Genomic DNA, 27,721 nt, shown 5'->3' with positions numbered 1-27,721 from the left:
CGCAAAATATGTTCCCAATTTCAAGTTGGAGTTTTATCGTTAATTCCACTTTATGCACAGATAGGCTAATCAGGGCTTGACCTACAACTTAAAGTTGGATCGAAACCACTGTGTGCCTCCACCTAGTATCGAACCCGGGACCTCTTGACGTTCCCCTATTCACTCAAAGCAATATTTGTGCATAACAAAATATGCCTTCCCGGAAATGATACTGTAAACTTGAAACGCGTATACCTTCACCTTGAGGTTTTAAGTTTAATCTGCAATGGTAAAAGAAAAGCGCCTGGCTAACAACACACGAGAACACATCACAGGCCTTCATCTGCAACCCTATCTCTCAAAGAGGACACATACCGCAATGCAATTCGAATGCAAAAGATGGATAAGCCATTTCTGCGCAAAATGGCTCTCGGTCACCTTGCATTGTTGCGACAAAGCGCTGCAAAATAATTAAACGAAGTGTTGTTACGCGCGTGCTGTTCGGCTGTTAATGCGACAAGGAGCGCTTATGCGTGCGCCATGCAATTAGTGTTTATATGTCCCCTCACCCATTCTCGTATTCATCCGAACGAATGCAAAAAAAGTAGGGGAGGAGGGGGAGTTGTCACGTGATGGAAATGCAAATGCACAATTTATTACCTGACGAGTTTACCCCCGCGTGGTCCGTATTGCTTGTATAAACATTTATTTGCCGCATAAAAATGTGTGCCCCGTTGAGGTTGTACGACATTAAATTGCTAACCATCCCGTACTGCGGGGCCGGCTGCGTGAAATTTATGCACATTAAGGACGAGATAAACATTCGTCGGGGGTTTTTGAAGCTTGTTTTATTAACCATGCGACCCGCTCTTGCCCTGCGTTAAGATACGCATTCAGCACTGAAATTAAATCCTTGTCTGAAATTGAGATGACACCGCAACGAGACAGTCCATGTCGAGTGTGTTTTAAAACTGTTGCCTTGGCCTTGCGTCGAATTTCGAGACGACACCGAAACTTGATTCGCTACCACCCGTGGCCGAGACTTACTCTCCGAGAATCTCGTCTCGTTCCAAATTTTAGTAAATGTGTGTACATATATATGACAATTTCACCAGGCATGTATCTAGAAATATATTTCGGGAGTGGTCCGAACAGTGCGTATCATAAATAGTATCAGTAATATACATGTTTATAATTAATGCAATAATATAATTTATAGATATATTCATAATTATAATCACTGAAACAGTTCAATTAATTAATATTGTTATTATTACACGAATAGGGAAAAAACGGCATAAAAATAGAGATATAACAGTTAGCAAGTATTCATAATCTAGCTTACGTGTAGTTAAGAGCGTTAAAATTTGCATAAGAACAACTGTCCTGCCAAGGAAATTAATGTCAAAAAATTAAATCGAATATTTAATGAATAATAAAAAAAGAACAGTATATCCAGTTGATGAAAAGTAAAGTTCCTGATTAATAGTTTATGCATATTATTATACGTGTGCATACATTTACTTAGGTACTGTCCATTCAAAGCCGTACGAACCCAATCTAATCTTCGTTTTCGTGCAAGTCCACGGAAATAAAAAAAAACCCTTCGATTATACAACAGCCAAACAAGTATACATATTTTGATTATTTAAGTTTAGTAACCTACTTCATATGTCTTTCGGGGGGAGAGGGAGTCCGCACCCCTCCCCCTCCAAACGGGTAATTTAATTTCACCTAAACCTAAAATTGTTTTACAAGGCGACTTATTCAGATATGGCAAGGGCAGGGATGTACTGGCTCAACAGAGAATACCCGGTTATAATCAATGGGAATTTGGGAGCAACCCATGGATAATGGAGGAGAAAGCGTGGTGATGACTACACCCCTTCACTATGGTTGAAACCGAGAATATGTGGTCGCCTACCTCCATATTTCTGTATGCCTTCGTGGAATGTTTCAATGCACTGTCAACAGTTCTAACTTTTTCCCCCGAGATCAGACAGAGGCTTCTCCTTCGCGAGAGAGAACACTTATAAGTACATTTGAAATACCGAGCACTTCGATATACAGGATGGCCCATCAGTCAGTTGACATGCACGGACGGACTTCGATGTGTTCGGAGGTTGGCAACACTTCCAATCTCTCTGCTCATGCACTGTGACCAGTTTGGTGGTCGAGGCAATCGTACACACTGAAAGGCTAATCGGGACTGGACCTACAGTTTAGAGTTCAATCCGAACCACTATGAGCCTCCACCGGAAGACTCGAATAGGTACTGTTTTAACAAAGTGGCAGAATGCTAATCAATGAAGAGATGAATAACTGCCAGCGTCAACTGCCTTATGAGCCACCCTGCAGTAACAGAACAAAATGCAAACACTCACCTGAACGCTAGTGTGAACCATGCGGGCGCCTGTGTTGTTCGCTTCCGGTTTCTGGAAGGAGGGGATGGCAATTTCTGGAACTTACCTGGAACAGAGAATAATACATCAAAATTCGAATATTATGAATGGAATTGTCTGAAACATCTGAGAGATCTCACACCAAAGCAACATATCGCCTGTCATCCGAGTGGTGCAACTTGAAAACGACCTTAGAAAACAAACGCAATCTTTCACACCAGCGACATGGAGGTGCGCTGTGATTCTAAGAATAAAACATGTTCAGACAAGTTTCAGGAATTCGAAACGCTTGAAAATTCTGGCTGAATTGTCTCAAGGAAGGGTTCTGTTAGCATTGTCTTCCCATTGTACAGTCACGGACACTTCTGAGGTCTAACAAACTCATTGACTTATAGCGGGTTTGTTACAACACAGAACTGTTCATGACTATACTTTTGTAAAGCTTCGAATACGTATTTGAAAAAGGAATTGCCGATTTTTGTTTCTGAACTTGTATTCATCCAACATGAAAGAAGTTCATTTCGGGCGGGGGGCGGGTGAACACTAACCCCCCATTTAAATATGGCCATGAGTCGACTACTGAACGTGCTCTGCCACCGAGGCTTGTCATTATGAAGAACAGAACACTATTATATAGCCTATATTATGAAAAATTCAGAGAGAATTGTTTTCGTAGAGTGGAAGAAATCCTTTTTATTATTTATATTTTTAGTGGCCACCCTGATTGAGGACGGGGAAAGTTGCAGCTCCGAATATAGGGCTTAGAAAGGAGATTCTGCCAACACTGCCTTCGCCCTCTCCCGATGTATGCATATGAAGAGGCAGGCTTAGCGGCATTCAACTTTAAGGCTTCTGGCACGCTACGCAGGATGGGGGGTTTCATTAGCCCCAGAAATCCCCCTTTGTCCCTCGCAGGGGAGAAGCAAAACATGTGATGGGGGAGGAGTGGGGATTTGCTCTTCAAAACTTGGAACAAAGTTGATGCATGCAGAAGGGGGACTTAAAAAACATTACATTGTCTTGCATGAATATTCCGGAACAACAAGACAACGGCGGTACAGGGAAAGTCCGCATCTAAATCTGCAGTGGTAGAGCTCGCTTATGCTTCGTAGCCTCCCTGGATGTATCTTGCGTGTAGCTTCGATGCGAGTCTACGGTCTGACGTTCCGGTTCCGCCCACTTGTCGCTCTCTGTGCTTCTGCGCATGTGCGGGAAGGCACGGCGCACGTCTATGCGCAAACAACGTAACAGCAGTATGAACGTTGTAGGCTCTCTGGGCAGCTTCAAGAACGTTAAAGCCAAATTCACAAGCCAAAAAGCGAATGCCTTTCAAGCGGACTGCTAGAGTCTTATGAAAGCAACGATATATACGGCACAAGATTAAGGATAGTCAAAATATAAAATGACAATGAACAAATTACATACACAAATGCATCTAACAGAGTTATGGACAAAGGAATATGCTGCCGACAAATTGAATTTGTTTCAATTGTTGGTTTAAGTACATTTTATGCATAGATAGGCTAATATAGACTGGATATACAGTTTAAAGTGAGCTCCAAACCACTGTGCAATGTACCCACCCCCACCGGGTATCGAACCCGGGACCTTGATTAAAAGCCGAGGAGGCTTACTGCAGTCAATGAAAATCAAGTAGGATTAGAAATGTGGAATAGCAGCAGCAGTACAAAGGAAGACGCAGTCGATGCTAATTTCAGAGAGAATGTTTTGTGAAGCTCCAGGAACCAGTTCACACATTGAAAGACACGGGTAAAGTGCGATGAAAAAAAAGAAGAAGATAACCGTTACCTTGGTTTGGTGTTGGTCTCGTATATCGACATGGAAACTAATCTCGGTACCACAGAACGCAGCAGAGAGCTTGCGACAAAACAAGAACTCAAGAAGGACTCCAAAGTCAAAAGAGGCATCGTTACTCTCTTGGGAGAACAGAACACAGATCTCAAGATAATTGAACAATGCACATGAAGCTATTATGAAACTTGCTCCGTATTGAATTGAATTGAATTCACGAGCCGTCTCGTCCCGACCCGTGTCTCGTCTCGAAAACGAGACGAGACAGGTGGTCAGGTTCGTCCCGTCTCGAATTTTGAAAAGCTTGTCCCGTCTCGTTTCGTGGGCAACACTACTCCTCTTCCCAGCTTATTTGATAATTGCCCTGGTTATATTCTATTCCAGGAGTCTGTGGAGCAAGAAAACAAGTCCTCTGGGCAAGTAATGACTCGAGAGGGCTCGACTAATGAATCCGCTAGAAAAACAGGGTGTCTACTCGCCGGGAATTCCTTAAATTCCGGGAGTTATGCTTGGGTTATTGTCTCCAGGAATTATACGTGAATTCTCAAATTCACGTCCATTCCTGGTCACCGTGCAAAGGGATCACTCGTTTCCAGGACTGGCAGCGATTAGTTGCTCTGTCCGACGACAACGATTCCGCCCAGGCGATTTCACCGTTGACACTGAACCAGTTGACTAAAACTTCAACATTAGTCTGCGAACTGTAGACTCGTTAGGTGTTTTATTCCTTCCGAAAATCGTTTTCGCACTGTCTGCGTTGCACTTTCACCACTTTGGTAAAATGTCTTCACAATGAGAACACGTTGCTCAATCGTAGACTGTTCCATATCGTAACCACAACAAACGAGTCAAAACAATTGAGGCTACATTAATTGGCATGACAACAGATACCAACATTGGTAAGAACAGGTCTGCCAAACTCGAAACAAAACAATAGCACTTGATTCAAATTCGGCTTCCTATACGGAACACCCTTTATTACAAATATAGGGGTCATAAAAAAATAAGTGGATTGCAAAATACTTGTACTATATCTTAATGGTACATGTTGTAGGCACTGTACGTAAACTTCAGTGAACTCAAACATTTTCCTCCTTTTGTTGATGGTGGGAATTGAACCTGCGACAAATCTGTGAAATACTATTTAATCAATGCTCTAACCACTAGTCCATTCCCCCTAAGTTATCTGTAACAATGTCACTAACGTTTTAATTTTATACCAGCTTTCGTGAGGTGTATTAAGTGGTGCAAAAGTGATGAACGAAGAGGGTGATAGACTTGGAAAAGACTGGGAAAAACTGCCCTATATTGTATATTCTCTGCGTGGTACATCGAAACGAGAGCCATTTTGAGAAAAAGTCCGCTTGTTTAGAGAGGGCCAAGGTCCAGTCACGGAATCTTAATGGTCCCTTCCTCCCTTCTAGACCACGACAGCAGCAAAAACTTGCAGGAATCTTCCCAAAAGCTTGCGGACGAGGATAAAGAACAGGTAGACAAAAGCTATCGAAAAATACCATTGAAGGTGACGCCCAAACAGGAAGGGAGGGGGGAGAGTGTGGACACTTGGGAGGCCCATTCCCATAATCTCCGCTCCAACAGTTTCCAAGAGACAGTTCGAGCGGTCCTGGCATCACGCTCCGAAACATACAAATGGGAGAATGATTCCAGCGACCCTTCCATCCGAACGACGGCCATTTGCAGGAGTTCTGGAATCTGAGGCGGTTCACGATGATGGCAGTAAAGCGTTTCACCTGAAATGGACTGTGTTCTTTCCATCTTTCTGGAAGACCAACCGAATGGCTGACGAACAGTGTTTCCACCCTTTATCTAGTATGGATGCGCTGATCAAAACCGACAGAACCAAATTTCCATGTTATACCCCGGCCACGCTACCTCCCAGCCCCACTCACAGCGTAGAACGGTTATTTTGACAAAATCCGGTTTTCCTGCTGGCCGCTTCGGAAAGGAGGGATTCTAAGGTTGCCGCTTGTGACCCAACGGCAGACCTAATTGGCTGTTTTATCGCAAGTTTCTTCATAGGTAAACATGACAATACCGAGTTAATGCCTTAAAGATGATCCCCGAGCCGGTTCTTACCTTGGCCGGACTCTAGGCACGAAATCCATTGTAACTACAGGGTGATTCATAAGTCCGTGAAACATTTTAGAAATTCACCACAGATTCACTATGCAACGGATAGTGGTAAGGCTGATGCCGATAGAACGGCAAACTCTCAAGTTTTTTGTAGGAAACCGGACGGACGCATCATGGTTTGCCGCTAGGAGGCAGCAGTAACAGCACTAGCAAATATGGTGCTATGTAAACGTGAGGAGGCATTTTGTCCTATGATTTAACCCCATGTGGTACAACAGTGTGTCGTAAGTGAAAAACAAATATTCGAAAAAGTGTGCTTTTGTATAACAGAAACCATTGCTACCATACACAACTATATATTCCAATCAGGAACCTCTGGATTCGTTTGAAGTGTGTTTTAAGTCCACTTTATACGCAGATACTCTCAATTTACACTTTAAAATGGGATCCGTACCACTATGTGCGTTCACTGGTTATCGAACTCAGTACTTCTCGATTACATAGCGACGACGTTACCACTACGCCATCGGAGAGGCCCTGGAGCTGTAGAGCGATAAGCTGACTAGTCTGTGGCGATCTGAAACACGAGACAAAGGTTCGAGTCCTGGAATTACTCCCTCCTCGATTTAATATTTCAACCTTACCTGGAAACTCGAGTAACCAAAATATCGTCAATTAGGCGCAGGTTGGAAACATTGCTCGTTCCGAGATCATCCAAGGAGCTGACGACAAAACGACACTCACGAAGCCGTATATATAACTTTCGAGCCTTCTTCGTCCAATGGAGAGAAGAAAACAACAATAAAAATACCTCACACGCTCGATTGAGCGCCGAATTTCACCCTTCTCGCAACGTGCGGAGTGATTCTTTTGAACGGACTGACGTGGTCCACGCTGCATTGATCTCGAAAAGAAAGAAAGAAAACCCACCAAGGTGGAAACACTGAAGCAGTGCCTCATCTCCCTTTCGCATAGAGATAAAAATCTGTGGCGTTCAAAGCAAACTAGGGATCGATAGATATCAATGTGTTTTCCTCAAAACATTAGCAGAAAAGAAAAAAAACAGAGGCTACCACATTATATCGGTCTACGCCCAATCCCATAAACAGAAAGTCACGTAACTTCTTAAGCATGCTGCAATTCAACACATACGAATAGGTATGAGAACTGCGATCTTTGGATTATTTGTTAGTGCAACGAGGTACGAAGCCAATGGTCCAAGGTTCTAATTCTGGGCAAAGCGTTTATTCGGTTTCCCATACACTATTTCAATGGGGAATTTAAGGGGGGGTCCATGGAGCCCAGGCCACAATGACAATGTCTCCCGATGGGATAGTGGAAACGCCTTGCAATCAAGGGTCCCTGTTTCGATACGCGGCGAAGCCACGAAGTTGTTCGGATCTCCATATGGGTCCAGTCCCAATTTGTCACTTACGCCAAAACCAAGACTCGAAACCAGGGCGTTCAGTGACCACTCAATGCGTTCAGTCACCGAGGCATTTGTGTAGTTGGCCAGGATGCACATAAAATCGCAATTTTCTTTTGAAAAGTTCAATTCAACTCTGGAAGGTTTTTTTTCTCCTGCAGAATTTGCTTGAGCTTACTAAAATATGTGCTGCGCTACCAACCACGGTAATATAATAAATCATGTGGGTTCGTTTTATAGAAAATAATAATTTAATCCATAACTAAGAATAATACAACATGGCTAACTCCATGCTTGACAACCCAAAAAATAATACAATTGAACATCTATATTCAAAGATATAATAACATCGTAGATGTTTCACAATATGTTTGTTCCAACTTGTCAAGTTTCCCGCGCTAGCGATCGCTTGACAGTTTCTGCGCCAATCATCAACGAGGAAAATGTCTGCTAGACGGGGAGAATCATTGATTGATTGATTTTGGTGTTTTAAGTCCACTTTATGCACTGTAAGGCTAATCGGGACTGGACCTACAGGTTAAAGTGGAATCCGAACCACTATGTGCCTACACCGGGTATCGAACACGGGACCCCTTGATTACAAAGCAACGACGCAACCACTGCGCCATTGGAGAGGCTCACGGGGAGAATGGGAAGCAGAGAATCGGCGCTTACGCACGTCGTGTTGCCACTTCCTAGTTTCTTCCTCGCATTTTTTATGTCATTTTGCACAATTATCGTGGTAGTGGTTAATGTGCTATACATATACTGTATTTGTACATTCCCGTGCAGCTTATTTGCATCCTGGCTTTTCTCCCAACACAGGTGGATGACAGAAAACAGCAACCAAGTCGCGTGGCTTCTATGGAAAGATCACCGTTCGGCGAGCTTACGCGGTTTAAAAATGGCAATATCATAGGGAAAATGCCAATGTGTCCTCTGATATACCGAGTCCATGCCAGTCGACAGTTTAACATTTTCGCCACGACATCTTGTAGGGCATCATATTGAAATGGAATCGTAACTTTATGTACACCCTGCAAAACCCGTGGACATTTTCGCGTTTCGTTGAGCTACATGCACAAGGATAAAATCAATTTCCGTAGTGTCAGGTACAGAAGACGCGTCGGTAATAATAAATAAAGAAATAAAAGCATGCGAATCAGCAATCAGTACCTGGTGCATGTGAGTCACCGCAGAAAGCAATTGTCTAGATTGAAGGAATCATATTATCCCTCGTCAAATCGATTCCCGTGATTCATTACGGTCATTCGTGAGAACAAATCGAATATTTTACAAACTATTCCCTGTCTAAGCAGAGCAGAAGTCTGGTCTTGGAGTCAAATTTTGGGTGACAGTGACTTTTAAAATATACTATTTTTTTTTACGGATTTTGTACAATTTCCCCTTTTCCTCCCATTTCGGCAAGAAATGTATGTTTTCCTTTTATTCAGAAATTCTATATAAGTGGGCTCAGGGTTTTTACGTGATCATATACGTATGTTCTTCCTTTGAACGTAGCCAAGCAAAAGTAGCAATGTCGGAGCACTGTGGTACTATACGAACCATATTTCCTATCTCAGAATAATTATGATATCCAGAGAATTCGAATATCTGGATAATCCAGACAGAACAGCAGGCCCTCGAGGCGGAGTGGTTAGCACCTCGCGTTACGACGCCAGGGCTCCCTGGCTCGGAATGGATCTTTGTGAGTGTCCATTCATCAATTTCATTATATCATCACTCACCCCCATCTTCGCAAATTAGCCAAAAGTGGCACAAAAAACGAAGTAAAATAAAGAAAATCAATAAATCAATCAGATTTGATGAAGAACGTGTGGAAAATACGTATGACACATAAATGAATATGTGCCTAGCCCCTGAAACGGATTAACGATAAAACTGACCGAATAATGCACACACTCGTACATCCGGACCTTTCGGATAATCCGAATATCTGAAATCCGGATAGAAATTATCCGATATCCGGATAGTAGCACAATACTCTAATATCACCACGTGAAGAACAAGAGCAACCTCTCCGCCTAGCATTGTTATTTCTCGTCGCCATGCGTCCTTTCTCCACCAGATCCTTATTCCGTTTTTTCTTTCCCTCCACTTGTCTTGCCTCGCATTAAAAAAAACCAGATCCTCCTGGGCCAGATGGTTGGCTTTAATGCCGCGATAATGAGCACCAGATGTCTCTGCGATGCACGACGAGGTCTCCAATGATATCTCAAACCATATTAGGCCACTGTACTCCCAGTGTTAACACTTTTATTCGGGACTATAATTAATTTAGTGGAAAATTAAAAAACTAATGAGAAAATGGAAGCTTTTCGTGGCTAAATGCACGGTTTCGGAGAACTTCCCAGAAACGAATAATTAATATATTCACATAAATTTCGGGCAACAAATATTTTTAAAATTATACTTGCAAATATTTGTAAATTTTACTTGCGAACTATGTCCTCTGTTTCGAAATGCGTCCAGTGTCTCCAGGAAATAAAAAAGACAAAAATCTAGGAAACAACAAATTTGTAGAAAATTAGCATCAATGTCAAGAAAATAAATAATTTTACTAGGTAGTGTACCAGAACACATCTTTTGTTGTGAATTCTACATTGACGTTGTTCAACATCATCTTTGGTGTCTTATTATAGCTACATTTGGATGTCCCGCTACACCAAGTATCGAGGCTGTGAATGTTAGTGTAACATTACTACCTGTTTATTTACAAAAACGGAGCGCAAACAAGAAGTAAACACGACGTGCAATAAATGATCCCAAACCTGCACTCAAACATGTTCTTGTACTTGGCGCAGTGGTATCGTCGTCGACTTGTAATCAAGGGGTTCCCGTTTGAAACCTGGTGGAGCACATAGTGGCTCGGATCCCACTTAAAACTGTAGGTCCAGTCCCGAATAGCCTTACTGTGCGTAAAGTAGACTTAAAACACCAACTCAATCAATCAACTTACTTAGTACAGCATTTCGACACAAGAAAAAAGTTTCAAATTTAAATACTTTATCTTGCAGAGAGAGATAGACAATGATTCTATTTGCATTTGTGTGTACCATACACATTTTTTGACAAACCTATTAATTAAAATGAAAATAATTACGGTTTGAGTTTGACATTTTAAGTTCAGTTTATGCACAGATAGGTTGAGGTTTTTAATTTATTATTACTCAGAAACAGTGCACACATTTGCAAAACTGCACAGATTTTGCGATACGATTAATTCCTTATGTGCACTTAAGTTACCAAATGGGCACCAAACCCCATTAAAAAAAGGGGTGATCATTTCGTACATTGTGCTTTATTGACAATTCAACCGAATGCAGCCTATGTCTCTAAGGGGGAAGGATTCAACTACTGACAAACATTATGAATCCGATTACAACAAAACTCAACCAAAAGTATAGTTACTAAAAAAATATGTTATTATAATAATAAAAGTTCGATTGAAGAATGACATTAGATTTCAGACTATCCAGAACAATAATAACAGCTTATGTGAATAGAACATTTCAAATATTACAATGTACAACGGATCATCTTTACACTCAATGTTTCAGATCTGAACCACCACGTAAGATACATATTTTGAGTTTGTTCCTAAAGCCAGCTTTATGCACTAAAATGTTAACTGGTGATGAACCTACAGTTTAATGTGAGATCAGAACCGCTCTGTGCCTTCACCGGGTATCGAACCCGGGTCCCTTACTTACAAGGCGACGACGTTAACACAACGTCATCGAGGAGGTCCTCCCTATTCCTGTGGACATATGTACAAAAAAAGTTAAAATTTTCGCACTCACGAGTCATTTTTTTAAAAAAAAAAATGTTCCCCTCCAATTGCAAAACGACTACAAAACTCCAGATTTCCGTAGGCTTCTCAGAAAGCATTATGAAATTTCTCTGTCGACAATTGCGGCCTCTCTCTCTCCGTTTCATTTCGGCACAAGGAACACTCCTCCGTCCCAGCGTCACGTCGGCACATCTGGCGCGGGCCCCCTCTCAGCACGCGCCCCGGCAAAAGGATCCACAAGAGCAATTATTGCGTTTTTTGGCGTTCGGGAAAACGGGGGCGCCACTTGCGAGTAATGGTCTCCTGTCTTCTCCCGTCAGGAATGTTCGCTGACGCCGTTGCCACGACGACCAAGTTTGGGTGGCGTCCGCTGGCCGCAATGCTAGATATCTATCTCATAAGTTCCTCTCCCCACCCCCCAACCCCGACACACACACACACACGAGACAGGACGCAAACTTAAATATTGTTTTATTAAGAGTGGCCTGGACCTTGGGAATGACCAAACAAGAACTTTTCTTTAGAAAAAGGTTTATGATGAAAGAGATACCCAGACAAAAATTCACACCTGTGGTAAGGTCGTCGCGTTGTAATCAAGGGATCCTTCTTGATTGATTTAATTAAGGTTATTTTACGTCGCATATATGCCAGTTTTCGCTATTCGCGTCGAAATTTATGATGTGTCACTTACAAAGAACTCACATGCCGGGATTCGAACCTGGGACCTCTGGCGTCGTCGCTCTCTGATACCTACACCGCCACGGCGATCATACTTGAGGGAGGCACATAGTGCTTCGGATCCCACTTTAAGCTGTAGGTCCTGTTCCGATTAGTCCATCTGCGCATAATGTTAGTAAGATTGGCATCCCCAGACAAGGCCGAGATAAATATTTACAATTTGAGACAAGACCGAGATTGGTGTTGGTCTTTACAACTCCGAGACAAGGCCGATACAAACAATTTCAACTCCGAGACAAACAATTTCAACTCGACACAAGGCCGAGACAAACAATTTCAACTCCGAGACAAGGCCGAGACAAACAATTTCAACTCGACACAAGGCCGATACAAACAATTTCAATTCCGAGACAAACAATTTCAACTCGACACAAGGCCGAGACAAACAATTTCAACTCCGAGACAAGGCCGAGACAAACAATTTCAACTCGACACAAGGCCGATACAAACAATTTCAATTCCGAGACAAACAATTTCAACTCGACACAAGGCCGAGACAAACAATTTCAACTCGACACAAGGCCGAGACAAACAATTTCAACTCCGAGACAAACAATTTCAACTCGACACAAGGCCGAGACAAACAATTTCAACTCGACACAAGGCCGAGACAAACAATTTCAACTCCGAGACAAGGCCGAGACAAACAATTTCAACTCGACACAAGGCCGATACAAACAATTTCAATTCCGAGACAAACAATTTCAACTCGACACAAGGCCGAGACAAACAATTTCAACTCGACACAAGGCCGAGACAAACAATTTCAACTCCGAGACAAACAATTTCAACTCGACACAAGGCCGAGACAAACAATTTCAACTCGACACAAGGCCGAGACAAACAATTTCAACTCCGAAACAAGGCCGAGACAAACAATTTCAACTCGACACAAGGCCGATACAAACAATTTCAACTCCGAGACAAACAATTTCAACTCGACACAAGGCCGAGACAAACAATTTCAACTCGAGATAAGGCCGAGACAAACAATTTCAACTTCGAGACAAGGCAGAGACAAACAATTTCAACTCGACACAAGGCCGATACAAACAATTTCAACTCGACACAAGGCCGAGACAAACAATTTCAACTCCGAGACAAGGCCGAGACAAACAATTTCAACTCGACACAAGGCCGAGACAAACAATTTCAACTCGACACAAAGCCGAGACAAACAATTTCAACTCCGAAACAAGGCCGAGACAAACAATTTCAACTCGACACAAGGCCGAGACAAACAATTTCAACTCGAGATAAGGCCGAGACAAACAATTTCAACTCCGAGACAAGGCAGAGGCAAACAATTTCAACTCGACACAAGGCCGATACAAACAATTTCAACTCCGAGACAAACAATTTCAACTCGACACTAGGCCGAGACAAACAATTTCAACTCGAAACAAGTCCGAGACAAACAATTTCAACTCGACACAAGGCCGAGACAAACAATTTCAACTCGACACAAGACCGAGACAAATAATTTCAACTTGACACAAAGCCGAGACAAACAATTTTAACTTGAGACAATACCGGGACAAACAGGCATTTATAACTCGAGACCACGTCAAGATACGTATTTACAACTTCAGACAAGACCGGGACAAGAATTTACAACTCGACACAAGACAGAGACAATCATACGAATTGAAATCGAGAAAATCGAGATCGAGTATAACTCCAAATGAGACCCGAGACAGTAGAGATCGAGACTCTGCTAAGTCTCGTCTCGGTACCATAACTGTAAAATACGCTTCAAATAATTCTAAAAGCTTCTAATGTATACTTATGAAACTGGTAGATTATCCATTACAACTCCTAATGATTCAAGGGTAAACGCCGCGTATGTAAATATACATAGGGGATGAAACTGACACAATGATGAAGCAATGCTGAAGCAGAGCCGTCCCTCCCAATTAGCATCCCGAAGCGGTTAAGACTTAAGCAATCGGAGGCGATTATAGGGTTTTTCAACCCAACCGGAGTCCAAGTAAACCGTCACGGCAGCGGGAAGTCTCTCATTTCGACGACACTTCCGAAAGCCATGAAGAGGGACTGCTCGCTCCTCGCCGATAATGCACAATGAATGGCCTCGCGACACGCTAGCCGGCTGGCGGAATGTGTTGCAGGCACGAGAGCAGAAATCTGCGAGGAGGTGAGATTGTAGGTTGGGTTGAGTTGTTCTAAGTCCACTTTGTGCACAGATAGATTTTCAATGAACTAAATTGAGAATATTGGGTACGTCAGCAATACTGTGCGAATTAAGCTTTTTTCTTTGGGGGGAGGGTACCCATTCAGTGGTATATTTCTAATTTCATTTCGATAGCTGGGCTTTTTTGGGTGTGCAAATTTGTTCATGTTACAAATCAGTAAACTACAGTTGTTCCGGCCAAAAAAATGCACTTGGAAAGCCAAGGAGAGTCACATGAACCGCTGAACAAATCGGCTTTGTCCAGTTGCCGTGGTGAGGCGTTGCCAAATTTTTCGTTTCGAGCCGTTTTCGAAACAGGTGGCACTCTCAACAAGGCCAAGCGCAGCGCAGCACGCGAATCGGTCTCCGATTCCATGCTCCTGAAATGCGAGCGAAGGAAGCTTGTTGACAGGAAGATGTGCCGTGGACGACTGGACAAAATTCAGGCGTGTAGCAACCGGTAGCAACACCGCTTTTGCCCCCTTGAACTGGAGGCGGAAAGTGAGAGAGAGAGAGAGAGAGAGAGAGAGAGAGAGAAAGAGAGAGAGAGAAAGAGAGAGAGTGAATTGACGAAATGTGAATTGCCAAGTTCAAACTTAGTCCATCCAACCTACCTACAACTTTCTTGTGAGCACTGTAATACAAATATCAGCGCTATACCATGAAAACTTAGTGGAAAACAACCTGATGTTGTGTCCGCTCGATAAGGTTGGTCAGTTTCACAATGGTGGTGTTCTTTAGTCCACAAGGCTGCATACTTTTCGGCAGGGAAATCTTGGATGACTGGACCATTAATGGACACGGAATAATTCTTCAATTATGATTGTTACGAAGAAATGGTATATGTAGAGGCACATATTTTTGGTAAATAAAAAAGCAAAATTTCGGTACAAAAACCCGAGTCAATTTCGGGTTCAAAAGCGGTAAATAAAATAAAATTTCGCTGTTATAGAGGTGAAAAAGCGGTATATAAAATGACATTTTGGTTTTAAAATTTTGAATATAATTCCAAATTTGATTTAAAAACTGCACTTACTACACAAATAAACATATCCCTTGTAATAACACATTTTATGTTGTTACCAGAATATTAAGTTTACTCCTGTACGAAGGGGTCCATTTTTGCTTCTCAAATATTTACAGCAGAATTAAGCAATTTTCGTGAATTGCATAACTCACAGGATAATTCTTTCAGAAAGTGTCGCGGCGGTAAATACACTCTAAATTTTGTGTTTAAGAGTCTATTTCGCATTATGCAGTTCATTTCGCATTATTTCGTGACAAAATAAGGTAGGAAAATGCACCACACACCTTTCAGAAACATGTAAAATTAATACAGGGAGGTTATTTCAGTCGTTCACCGCCAGAGTGACGGCCGGTCGGCGGACTCTTCATGCAACAGGTCCCGGCAAATTGCGTTCAGGAAGTCCGTAACAGAAACAGCTTGTTTTGTAATGTTTCCACTTTTCACAATTACAGTTACAATTACAATTGAAATAAGCACGTACCTTTTCGCAAGGATGCTGGAAAATGTGTCCTCCCAAATACAAATATTTCTGGCACCTTATTTCTGACAGAAAATCTTAGATTAGACATCGCTACTTTATCGTCAGTTGTCAGAAAGGGAAGACAGCATCCCGGCGCATAAAGCAAACCGAAAGCGTAAAATGATATTTAAAAGTAATAATAATGATGATCACTAACCTCCTGTGTTATAAGAGATGTTGAAAATGACCTCCTTTAACAGCAATACAACACGTTTCTTAGGTTCAAGAGATCCTGTCTATCTTAATTCCCTGACCACTTTTCTGCAAGAATTCGTTTTCACGTAATTATCGTACATAAAAACTCTCTGTTCAAGACTATATTTGTTTAACGACATAACTAATGAATGAATAACAATTAACACACAATAAAGCACTAGCACACCAACTCAATAACACAGTATAAACAACACGCGTACTGATAAACGCAAACAGAAGTGAACATGAGCTTAGACTCACTACGTCTGGTAGCCGACAGTGTTGCTAACCATTTTTCGGCAATGTCCCTACAGACGTAGTCAAAATGTCCCTACAACTGACCAAATGTCCCTACGCCAAGTAAAGCGACTAAAAAAATTATCACCTCATGAGCATGCAAAACAGAAGATAAAATATACACATTTACTTACCAAATCTTTCTGCTCGGTGCTTCCACAATTAATGAAGGAGCGAATTTACATTTGCCTATCCTAACTTAACCTAACCGTACCTGGAAGCGGCCCCGGCGCCTACCCAGCGTCGAATAACATGGGTACCTGGGGGAAACCCTGGGGGGTAAAGGCGGTCAGGGGCGTGATGCTGATCACATCACCCCCACTCACGACCGGATCAAGAAAGTGTGGGGCGTTACCCTCACACCCCCTATACGCCTTCATGGCGTGGTGCTATGCACAGGGGAACACTTTACCTTTTTTGTACCTGAATGGTTCGTGGGGCTATCCGTCAATGGTTTGTTGGGCTACCCGTTTTTCGAGCCCAAATTTTAACTATGTTTGCCTTGCCTAACCTAACTTAACCTAACCTTACCGAGAATGCTCAGTGGGGCTATTCCTGAATGGTTTTGCGGTAATTGTGATTACGAACCGATAAAAAATATTTTTTTCGTAGCACTTTAACATCATCGAAGACGCCATTTTCGTATCCTGCAATTTTATGATTGATGTAATGTTGCCAAATTTACCTGTAATCAAATCAGTTCTTCTACATCGTGATTGTCGCTGTCACATGTAAGCATGTTCTTTGGGCAATATACTGAAATGAATAAGTTTATTAATTAGCCCTCCTGCACACTCCACCTAACAATCTGTATAACATTAACAACTTTTTTACTGTTCTCTTCCGCTATTCTTACACAATCCATGCTCTCCAAGTATGAAATCAACAGTGTGGCAACGCTGTAGACAGCGTAACTAATTGTAATTTGTTCATATCAACAAATATGGCTACCATACTTGTATACGGAGAATCATTGCGAGAATTGAAATGCTTATTTTACAACTTTTACACGTTAATTAACATTTTTTTCCCCTCACCCCAACATGTTAACTTGAGATAAATCATCACGAATAATTATTTCGTGAGTATAAGACGTAGCATAGAAATTACAGAAGGGTCCGGTATTGGAAATTCTTGCCTTAATGAATAATAGGGGTGTGCGGGACAGAATTTTTTGGGTCGGGACGGGATCGGGACGGTAATTTTTTTAAATCCCGACATTCGGGACTGAAAAATTTGCAATTTCCCGACCAAGTCGGAAAATTTTCGGGACGGGAAATGTTCGAAATTTCCCGAAGCACTGGAAATCTCGAATTTTACAAGTCATTTTCACTTTAAGTGATTGTTTTTGCATTTCTAGAATAAAAACTTACAATTTTCGATAAGTTCCAGAAACTTACAAGGCAGAAAACGTCGAGAATTAACGACTTTTTAAAGTAAAGGATCCCGCACACCCCTAATGAATAACGTTGAGTCGTTTACTGTTGATTATGTTATTTGAAGTCATACATGCTGCTGCTGTGCAGAGATAGATGTTGGTTGGTGATGCTGTATTTCCTGCAGTCTTTAACAATTCTGGTCCCATTTTATTTCCCTTTTTTGTTTTTGTATCACTTAACATTGAAAATATTCTTTCCGTTTCCGCTTTAGAATGTGGCAATGTTAGCACTATTTTCGCGAGAGTGGAAATGTTTTCAAAAAGGAACTTGCCTTGAAAGTTTTTGGTAACCGATAACATGTTCCAAAATTCTGATGGAGATTTGTTAGTTAGTTCTTTTTTCTCCTCTTCGCTAAAGTATCCAGATAAACTAATTCATAAAATGTCATTTACCAAGATTGAAAAAAGTACCTACGTTTTCCCTCATTTGGCAAAATCTGTCCCTACGTTCCTACGCGGGCGAAATTTAGTGAAAAGTCCCTATGCTTAGGGACATGTCCCTACGGTTGGCATCACTGCCGACACGTGCAGTATGAAACTCCCTCTCGCGGCTGACAGACAACTCACTCAACCCCCGATAAGCTGCCGGCGCTGTCGCGACAACTGAGGATAAAGTAGCGATGACTAATCTAAGATTAGATGTCAGAAATAAGGTGCCAGAAATATTTGTATTTGGGAGGATACCGTTTCCACAGCATCCTTGCGGCAAGGTACGTGCTTATTTCAATTGTAATTGTAACTGTAATTGTGAAAAGTGGAAACATTAGAAAACAAGCGGTTTCTGTTACGGACTTCCTGTAATGCAATTTGCCGGGACCTGTTGCATGAAGAGTCCGCCGACCGGCCGTCACTCTGGCGGTGAACGACTGAAATAACCTCCCTGTATTACGATGTGTTATTTCACATTTCGTGTTTTCGTCAAAAACGAAATATGTATGCCTCTAGGTATAATGCTTTGAATTATATTTTCTTTGAGTGGGATAAAAACATCCCTGGCAGGGAGAAAAATAATTTTCTTTTTGTGGGGATAATTTTGTGTGTGTGTGGGGGGGGGGGGTCCCGGCATCCCCTCTGTTAATTCTAACACTGGTCAGCACTTACGCCATTCTGCATCCTTCCAATTCTACGGGGTACAGCCCCTTATCGGAACAAAATCAACATGTCTGTGTGGACTAAAATATCCTTACCTAATTAAAAGCTGAGGCTGTAAAGGAGCGCTCAGCACATAAAGGACAAAAACAGGACAATATAGCCCTACAGAAGATTATACTGGTCGTAGGTCGCCAGAGCCTCGTTCGCCTTCAACATTGCAGTTACTATGTGAAGTGAGGTTGACTTTTGGGAGCCTTCTCAAAACGTCATCTCTCTTACACTCCACAGGCAGGTCAATCAGGAGCCAACCTCCGTGGCGGAGTGGTTAACACATCGCGCTACAACGCCAGGGGTCCCGAGTTTGAATCCCAGCCTGGGCATGGGTGTTCCTCTGTGATAGTCCTTCAACTATTTCATCATATCATGAATCATCCTCATCTTCACGATTAACCAAAAGTGGCAGAAAAACGAAGAAAATAAACTAAATGAATCAATCAATTCTAGCTGGGACTGGTTGGTAGTTTTAAGTGGGATCCGAACCACCGGGTATCGAACCCGGGACCCCTTGTTTACAACGCGACGACGTTACCACTCCGCCATCGAAGCAATTGCAAAAGCTGCTGTCAAACATTACCAAACACATTGGAAACATTTCTTGCAGAGGAGTATATGCTTTAAGAGAAAGATTTCAACCGGCACAAGACGTCTTTTCCTCGGTCCATAAGGTTTTGGCGGGACGCTGTAACGAAGGCGAAAAGTGGGAGGATGGAAGCCATTACCACAAATTAACAACGCTTCTCACCTGGCTACATTGCTGGCAAACAAAGAGTTCCAGGTAGTTTATGTTTCCGCAGCGATTAGTTTTACACGGGCCGTTTCTGAAAGAGCGCTGCGAACACCGACCGACTCATGCATTTATGTATTTTTCCAGCCGTTAGTTTGCAAGAACGATGTCCAAGTGAGCCTACGTCATGCAACTTAATGCTATCTGCTTTTGCTTGTGATTTACTGATGATCACGTAAGATTATTCGGAAATGTGATAGTGTGAATGTCTAAGTAATGTTTCTCGCCACCCAGTGAGGTCGTTTTCAATTTCAACAACGATTGCATCGCCAACACAGTCAAAATTTGGCATTACACAATGACAAAAAGCCACAGCGCGCTACCACGCCAGGAGTTCGTATTCCGGCCTGGGCATGGGTGAGTCAAGGCCGCCCCTAGGGAGGTGTGGGACCTGTGGCGTACAATATACACGGGGCCTGTAACGAAAGTTTTACAGAGGTCTAAAAAAAACAGTAATTTTTTTGTTCCTTAGTCTGAAGTATAGGTGTCCTACAGGCAGGGATCTAGAATACATAAATGAATATTATATTATTATTACACGATTAGGTAAAAATACTATAAGAATAGAGATATAAGAGTACATATTCATTACGTAGCTTACCTGTAGTTAATATCGGAATAATTTACATTAAAACAAGTGCCCTGGCAAATGAAATGAATGTCAAACAGATGAATAATTGAATATTTATCGAAAAACAAAAATGATGATACATGTTTGGAGAAAAGTAAGTTTCTTATTAAAATTTTATGCATATTATTTTGAGTAGTAGGCTAGTGTACATAAATCTTCTTTGTAATGTCATTCAAAGCCGTATGACTCCAATATAATCCTTGTTTTGTAAAAAGTTCAGAGGCAATTAATAACCATTGACTATGCAACAAATGCTAATATTTTCATTACTTAATTTTAGTACTAGGTGAGTCTTTTGGGGGTTCCGGACCCCTGGACGCCCCTTAAATACGTCCTTCGTGTCCTTCAAAGCCGTATGATCCCAAATGCCAAAGAGTATATTTTCATTATTTAATTTTCGTACCTAATACGTCTTTCGAGTGGGGGGGGGGGTTCGGACCCCTTAAATACGTCCTTCGTGTCCGTCAAAGCCCTGTGATTCCAATATAATCCTTGTCTTCCAATAAGTTCAGAGGAAATTATACAACAACGGCTAAACAAATATATTTTTCATTATTTAATTTTAGTACTTGATAAATCTTTCAGGGGTCCGGACTACCTGGACCCCTCTAAATACGTCCTTGGTGTCCTAAACAATCTCAATATAAGAATTACTCCAATTAATAAACAATTAATTTACATATTTCGTAAAATAACCTAATAGCAATCCGCAGAACATGTTGAAGGTTAAAACCAAGGGAGGCTAATAAAGGTTTCTAAATTGTTTCCTTTCATTTCCTATGTGCCACTTTCATTACAGGAAATTACAAAATCTTATCCAGTACCACTTTACAACGTAATTCTCTTTCATTTACTTTTCACCGAATTTTGACGCTCCAGTGACTTTACATTTTTTTATATAAAATGATATTTTCACTTAATGGATATAATTCTATAACTAGAAGAATAGTGCATATTAAATATTCTTGATTGAAATATAATAATAATAATAATAATCCGTGGCTCGACAGCCCTGGAAGGACCTTGGCCTATATCCCGACTGACAGTCTTCCTCCCACCTAGAGGTGCTGAGTTCTTCAACCGGTAATGGGCTGACGTGGGCTCAGCACGTCGAACCCTCAGTAGTGTTGCCCACGAGACGAGACGAGACTTTGCTTTGTCTCGTCTCGTCTCGTGGAAATGCTGTCTCGTCTCGAAAATATTCGCTTGTCCCGTCTCGTGTCTCGTCTCGAAGGGTTCTGTCTCGTCTCGTTTTGTCTCGTCTCGTCTCGGCAGGATATTATGCCAACAAAAGTTAAAACTGGGAGACATGACAAAATATAATTCTCGAAAATGGGTTAAACCTTAAATCACTTTGCTCACTGTATAGTGAAAATATGATTCCTTAATCATAAGAACATGATTATTTCAAATAAAGTTTGTTGATTATCAATAGCTAGATAGTGTATGGAATCTGCCTTGCTTTTTTTGGCTCCCCTCCACTCTTTATCCATCGTACACGCAGGGAGCTTTCAGACAGAAGGAACACGCGACAGGCGACAAGCCACACGGGGATTTACACTGAAGTGACAAGCGACAGGATCCTCTTCCGTTCCGTCTGATAAAAGTATTCACCGCACGGGCAGTATCAACAGATCGAAGCGATTCTACGCCCGATATTAAGAAAACGATCCAATTTGAGCGACACGCAAGCGACAAGAGACACGTGGTGCTTTGGTTCGGAAGCTTACGTTTACTGAGGGTTCATTTCCAAGCGAAACATGTTGCTTGTCGCTTCTCTAATGTGGCTTGTTGACCGTGACAAGCGACACGGAAGTATCACACTGAAGCAACGAACGACAGACACACTTCAGTTTATAAGCAAGCATTCACCGCGCATGCGCGGATAACAACCCTCGCGACGATACACGGTACCCAGAAAACGGCCTAAGCAGAACAACATGCAAGCGACAAGCGAGACGTGCAACTTGTTGTGTCGCTTCGGTTCGAAAAGTTTCTTGTGAGGAAGATTTCACACCAAAGTTACAGGCGACAAGCAACACGAGTCGCTTGGAAGTGAACTTTCAGTAGTCAATACAACCTTTCGAACAGAAGACACACGAAAAGCTGTACGTGTCTCTTGTCGCCTCGGTCCGTTGTTCACGGATGAGGGGGGAAATGTTTTCCTTCAGACTGAAGGGGATTGTGTCGCTTGTCGCTTGTGTGTGAATTATACCTTTCGCTTGTCGCTTCGGTGTGAAATTTCCCCAAAATAGCTTTCAGATTGAGCGACACAGAGTTTTCGCACCAAAGCGACAAGCTCCTTTAGGGAGCTTTCAGACCGGAGCGACAAGCGACACGCGACACATGTGGCTTTGGAACGAGCCAATCAACAGCAACGTTTCACAGCGTAGGAGCGTGGCAGGCCGCACAAACCTGCGTTCGATTGGTGAAATCCTGAAGCGACACGTGTTATGGGTCGCTTGGATGTGAAATCTCTTTTAGTCTATAAGCAAGCTTTCACTGTGAATTCACTACCAACAGACAGACATCACGACACTATGCACGCTATTAGAAAACGGCCCAGTACGAACGACACGCAAAGCGACAAAGCAACACGTGCCGTTTGTCGGTCGAGTCGCTTTCGTTCGGAAGGTTGCATTTATTACCGAGGGTTCATTTCCAAGCTACACTTGTTGCTGTCGCATGCCGCTTATTACTCCTACGACTTCAGGCAATTTGATGTTCATTACGTCAAAGTGGAGTATCTAAGCTTTTTACTAGGTTTTTAGAGCCGCGGTGGTGTAGTCGTTAGGGCGTCTGACTGCCAGGCGGGAGACCTGGGTTCGATCGATTCCCAGAGTGGGCGAATAAAGGTCGGATGGTCCCCGCATAAAGCAGCTCCGGGGCTCCCAGCCTCATATCAATGGGTGCATGGGGGCAATCCTGGAGGGCAAAAGCGGCCGGAGGGTGGTGCTGATCACTTCGCCTCCAAAATGACCTTTCCCCCACATCCCGTAAATGGCACTGTCTGTTTGGGCGAGAAATTTTATGACGATTGTCGCCAGCAGTATGGCTGGAACAGGGCCGTAGTAAACAATGGCAGTGACTACCTCTGGATAGTTTTGCGTTAGGATGAATGGAAGAGAACTCTTGGGGTAGGGATTTTGCAAGTTAAGATAGCTGGGACACGAGGCTAAAGTCTGGGCAAATTCGTTTCGGACAACGTGTGACGAATTAGGATTTTTCGAGGGGGAATCTTACACATCCTTTTTCATGTAGGCTAATACAAGCTGATTTGGGTTTCCAAAGAAAATGCTTTATTCCGAATAAATAAATATTGCAATTGATTAGTTATTTTGTTTATATTTTTTCGAGACTTTCGAGACGAGACGAGACTTTTCACGAGCTGTCTCGTCTCGAAAACGAGACGAGACAGGTGGTCAGTCTCGTCTCGTCTCGAATTTTGAAAAGCCTGTCCCGTCTCGTGGGCAACACTAACCCTCAGCCCTCATAGGAGATTTTTATGATCGAGTTACGCTACTCACTCGTAGCTCCCCAATATCCTCACGATGATGGGCTGCCACCGGTCCTATACACAGGCCGAGAACCCAGGCGGACTCGAACCCATGCCGTCCCGCAGTCGGAGCCCAAAGCACAGCGCCTTAGACCGCATGGCCACAGAGGGCTTACACTTCACTTTAGTTATCCTAATTTGAAACGACAATTTTTAATAGATTGAAATATTGGAACATGATCTTTACATAGTTCTTTGTTTAGAATATGTAATTTAGATAATTTTAAGTATGTCCAAACAATCCATTAAGTCAGGAAAATTAGCTCAGTTGCTTAATTGGAAGCACCAGCGTATTATAAATTGTGCACAAACATTTTTTTTATCAGGTGTGGGGCCTCGGGCGAATGCCAGCTTCCTTGCCTTAACCAATATAACTAAAACCCGTACACCTTCGCATCCAGGTAAAACACGCAACTGAAAACAGAGTTGCCAAATTTAGCTCTTCCCCCACGTTACAAATTTTCAAGTTAACAATTTAAGTGTCATAAAGTAACTGTTCGTAACGTTACTTTCATTGAAAGTAGGAACTCTGTTAGAGTTACTTATTTTTTAATGTAATTAGACACAGTTAGAATATGGTTCCAACCCCTCCCCCCCCCTTACGACTTTCCAGCGCAGTACAGTAATATGCATCACACGCAAACGTGAGAGGGTACAAATCTGCACAAAAAAATGTCCACCCCTCATACAATAACATAATGATATAAAGCGCTCGCAAGTCACCTGCATTCTGCGTCAGCGTACCAAAAAAAGGGGGGCAGGAAAACGGGGGGGGAGGCGACTGCAAAATGGCCGAGCGCAGATGGCGCTCGCAACAGTTTCCCAAATGAATAGCCCGATTCCAGCGAGTAACGGGGCCTACTTATGACGCACTTGGGGTCGATATCGCCGGATCAACTAGTCGAAATAGACTCCTGCCTGCTGAATTGTGCATGCCAAACTCCGCCCCGGGGAGTACTACACATTACACATCGTGATAACTAATCCTGCATGATCCCTGTCAAAATATAACGCCGCGCCGCGAGCAGCTCGTATAACAAAACCTATCTCCGGCAATGGTATCCTCCCGGTGAGGAATTGTTAGCGAAAGCACGGGGTCGGTTGGCTCCGAAAAAAAATATCATCATTCCACGCGCGAACATTATAAAAGTTTTATTTGCATCTGAGTCGCAATGAAACGTTTTAATCAAAAGCTATACTCTGTGAGAGTCTGAAAAATAAAAAAAGGGCCAGTGAGCAGAAAGTCGTTACTTTTTCATAGGAACTGTAATTCTTTGCGTTACTTGTAGCACAAGTTTGGACATGTTCGATTTGTAAGTCAACTTTATAGAGAGAGATTGCACTGTAAAAAATTGCCTTAACTTTACATTGATTACTCCGTAAAACTTACAGGTTATTCACCGTAGGTTCATTCTACTGAATTTTACCCGTAAAAAAGATCAAGTCGAAGGCAGTGAATCGAACTTCTCTTTTACAAATGTTGTGTGCAATAAGAAATAAATGTATAAACACATGATATGAATGTTATAAAACGATTATCAGTGCCGTGAATAGTGCCATTTCTTCGCGTTACTTTTAGCACAAGTTTGGACATGTTCGATTTCTAAGTTAATTGTAGCCTATACAGAAATGGACCAGGAATCTTATATACGCTGAAGAGCAGGTGTAAATGAAACTGTACATAAATGTAATCTCTCCCAAATAATCACTTGCATCTTATAGTTTCGTGGCTATTCAAACCTATTAGGTCGTTGCGCATTAAATGTCGGATTTTGGAATGACGAACTGAGAGCACTAGTGGAGTCTGACCCTCAACAAAACTGTACATTGTGACATTGGATGTACATTTTGCCAGCACTTGCAAGGACTTGGAATAGTCAGTCACAAAGCTGGATAAGTGGGTTTCCCCATGAGCTCACTGAACAACAAATGACTGGAAGTGTACCTTTCTTTCTCTGCTCTCCGGAAACCGAAAAGGTCCCGTTTTGCACAGAGTAGTGACATGTGACGAAAAATGGATAGTATACGATAAATCGTCGCCGCTCTACACAATAGCTAGATGCTGATGAGGCCCCAAAACACATGACCTCATCCGAGGAAGATAATGATCACTTTTGGTGGTGTGCTCATGGCATTCTTCACTATTCGTTCTTGAAAACTGGTGAAACAATGAATGATTGATTGACTTGGTGTTTTTAAATCCACTTTATGCACAGTAAGGCTAATCGGGACTGGACCTACAGTTTAAAGTGGGATCCGAACCACCATGTACCTGCACGGGTATAGAACCCGGGACCCCTTGATTCCAAGGCGACGACGATACCACTGCGCCAAAGGGGAGGTCTTTGAAACAATGGATGAGAAGTACTGCACCTAGCTGGATTGAAAGCATAAAAAGGTAGGGGTTAAGCAGCCTAGATTGGCCAACAGAAATAAAGATTTAGTGCTTCAGGACAACGCGAGGACCTATGTAATAAGAACAGTGCAAAAACTACAGAGATTGCACTATACGACTCTTCCGCATCCATCATTCTCACCACATCTCTCGGCAACCGACTACCACTGTTTTAAGCACCTGGACCATTATTTGGAGGAGGGAGGGGGAGGTTCGCCAAAGAAGTAGCTGTCAAAAACACATTTGAAGAGTTCCTTTAGTCCACAACATAGGCGTGGTATATCTCATGTTGTTGATTTTTGTCCAACTCACAGATAGGCTAATCGGGAATAGAGTGGGATCCGAACCAATATGTACCTCTACCGGGTATCGAACCCGGGACTCCTTCATTAGAAGGCGACGACGTACACTAGAATATCGTTGGAAGAAGTGTATCGCATCGAATGGTGCCCCTTTTGATTAATAATAGTTCCTTTTCACCTACTTACTGTTCTTTGAAGTTTCACTACCAAATCCGTCATTTCATGTGCAGCAACCTAATATAAAATTATAACGAATATCTAGAAAACAACAAAAGGAAACCACATGAAGATTTTGGAAAAATCTTTCTAAAAAAGAGGAAATTTCGAAAACTGCTTCGATGGCGTCGGCCAAAGTTCCAGCCGAGCCTTGTCTCGTGGGTGTCTCGGTTTCGTCTCGTCTCGTCTCAGTGCCAACAACCAGAAACCCTTTCTTACTTGGTTTCGCGCGATGTAGCGGGAACATCCAACACGTAGCGGGGAACAAGAAACAGGGAATCGTGGTCCATTCGGCGAGGGAAGCGAATTTGCACTGAAACCGGGTCAAAATACAACAGCTTGCCCCTTTTCCGCAAATCCATCGGGGGAACAGAAAATCTCCATTAGGCAACGACGACTCCGCAAGTGCTTGGAAAATATCCCCTACCCTCTTCTCCCTCCTGTGATCAGAGCGTTAGGCGACGATTGTCCCCCTCCCCCCTTAGTCCTTTTCGAGTATGGCAAAAATTACTAGACCAGTTGCATTTTCTCCGAAACCTCGAACATGCAATGAGCAATTACCCACGACCCTATGTACAATTTTATCATGACTTTCATCCAGTACAATCACTCATTAAACTTGTATGTGAGCATATTGCGTCAAGGAAAGTATGAATAGATTCTCATAGTTTGCCTACTGATATGACTGAAAGTAACTTTTGGTTTTTACGTGTCACCTCTCAATTGATCGATTCAAAAATTCGCCAACGGTT

General features: G+C 42.4%; 1 protein-coding gene across 6 annotated transcripts in view; it reads right to left on the bottom strand.

Annotated features, from left to right (window-relative positions):
• LOC145986749 (homeobox protein PKNOX2-like) overlaps positions 1-27,721 on the bottom strand; it is a 153,934-nt gene that overhangs the window by 107,406 nt on the left and 18,807 nt on the right. For 5 of the 6 annotated variants that reach the window (XM_083121120.1, XM_083121126.1, XM_083121122.1 and 2 more), the window contains exon 2: positions 2,364-2,448. The exons of the other annotated variant lie outside the window; for it this stretch is intronic. The gene's annotated coding sequence lies outside the window, so the exon portion shown is untranslated. The remainder of the gene's footprint in view (positions 1-2,363; positions 2,449-27,721) is intronic. 6 annotated transcript variants of the gene reach the window in all.

Source organism: Lepisma saccharinum, chromosome 4 (assembly GCF_977018435.1).
Source record: "Lepisma saccharinum chromosome 4, izLepSacc3.1, whole genome shotgun sequence".
Taxonomy (NCBI): Eukaryota; Metazoa; Arthropoda; class Insecta; order Zygentoma; family Lepismatidae; genus Lepisma; species Lepisma saccharinum.
This window is presented reverse-complemented; position numbering and strand designations above follow the sequence as displayed.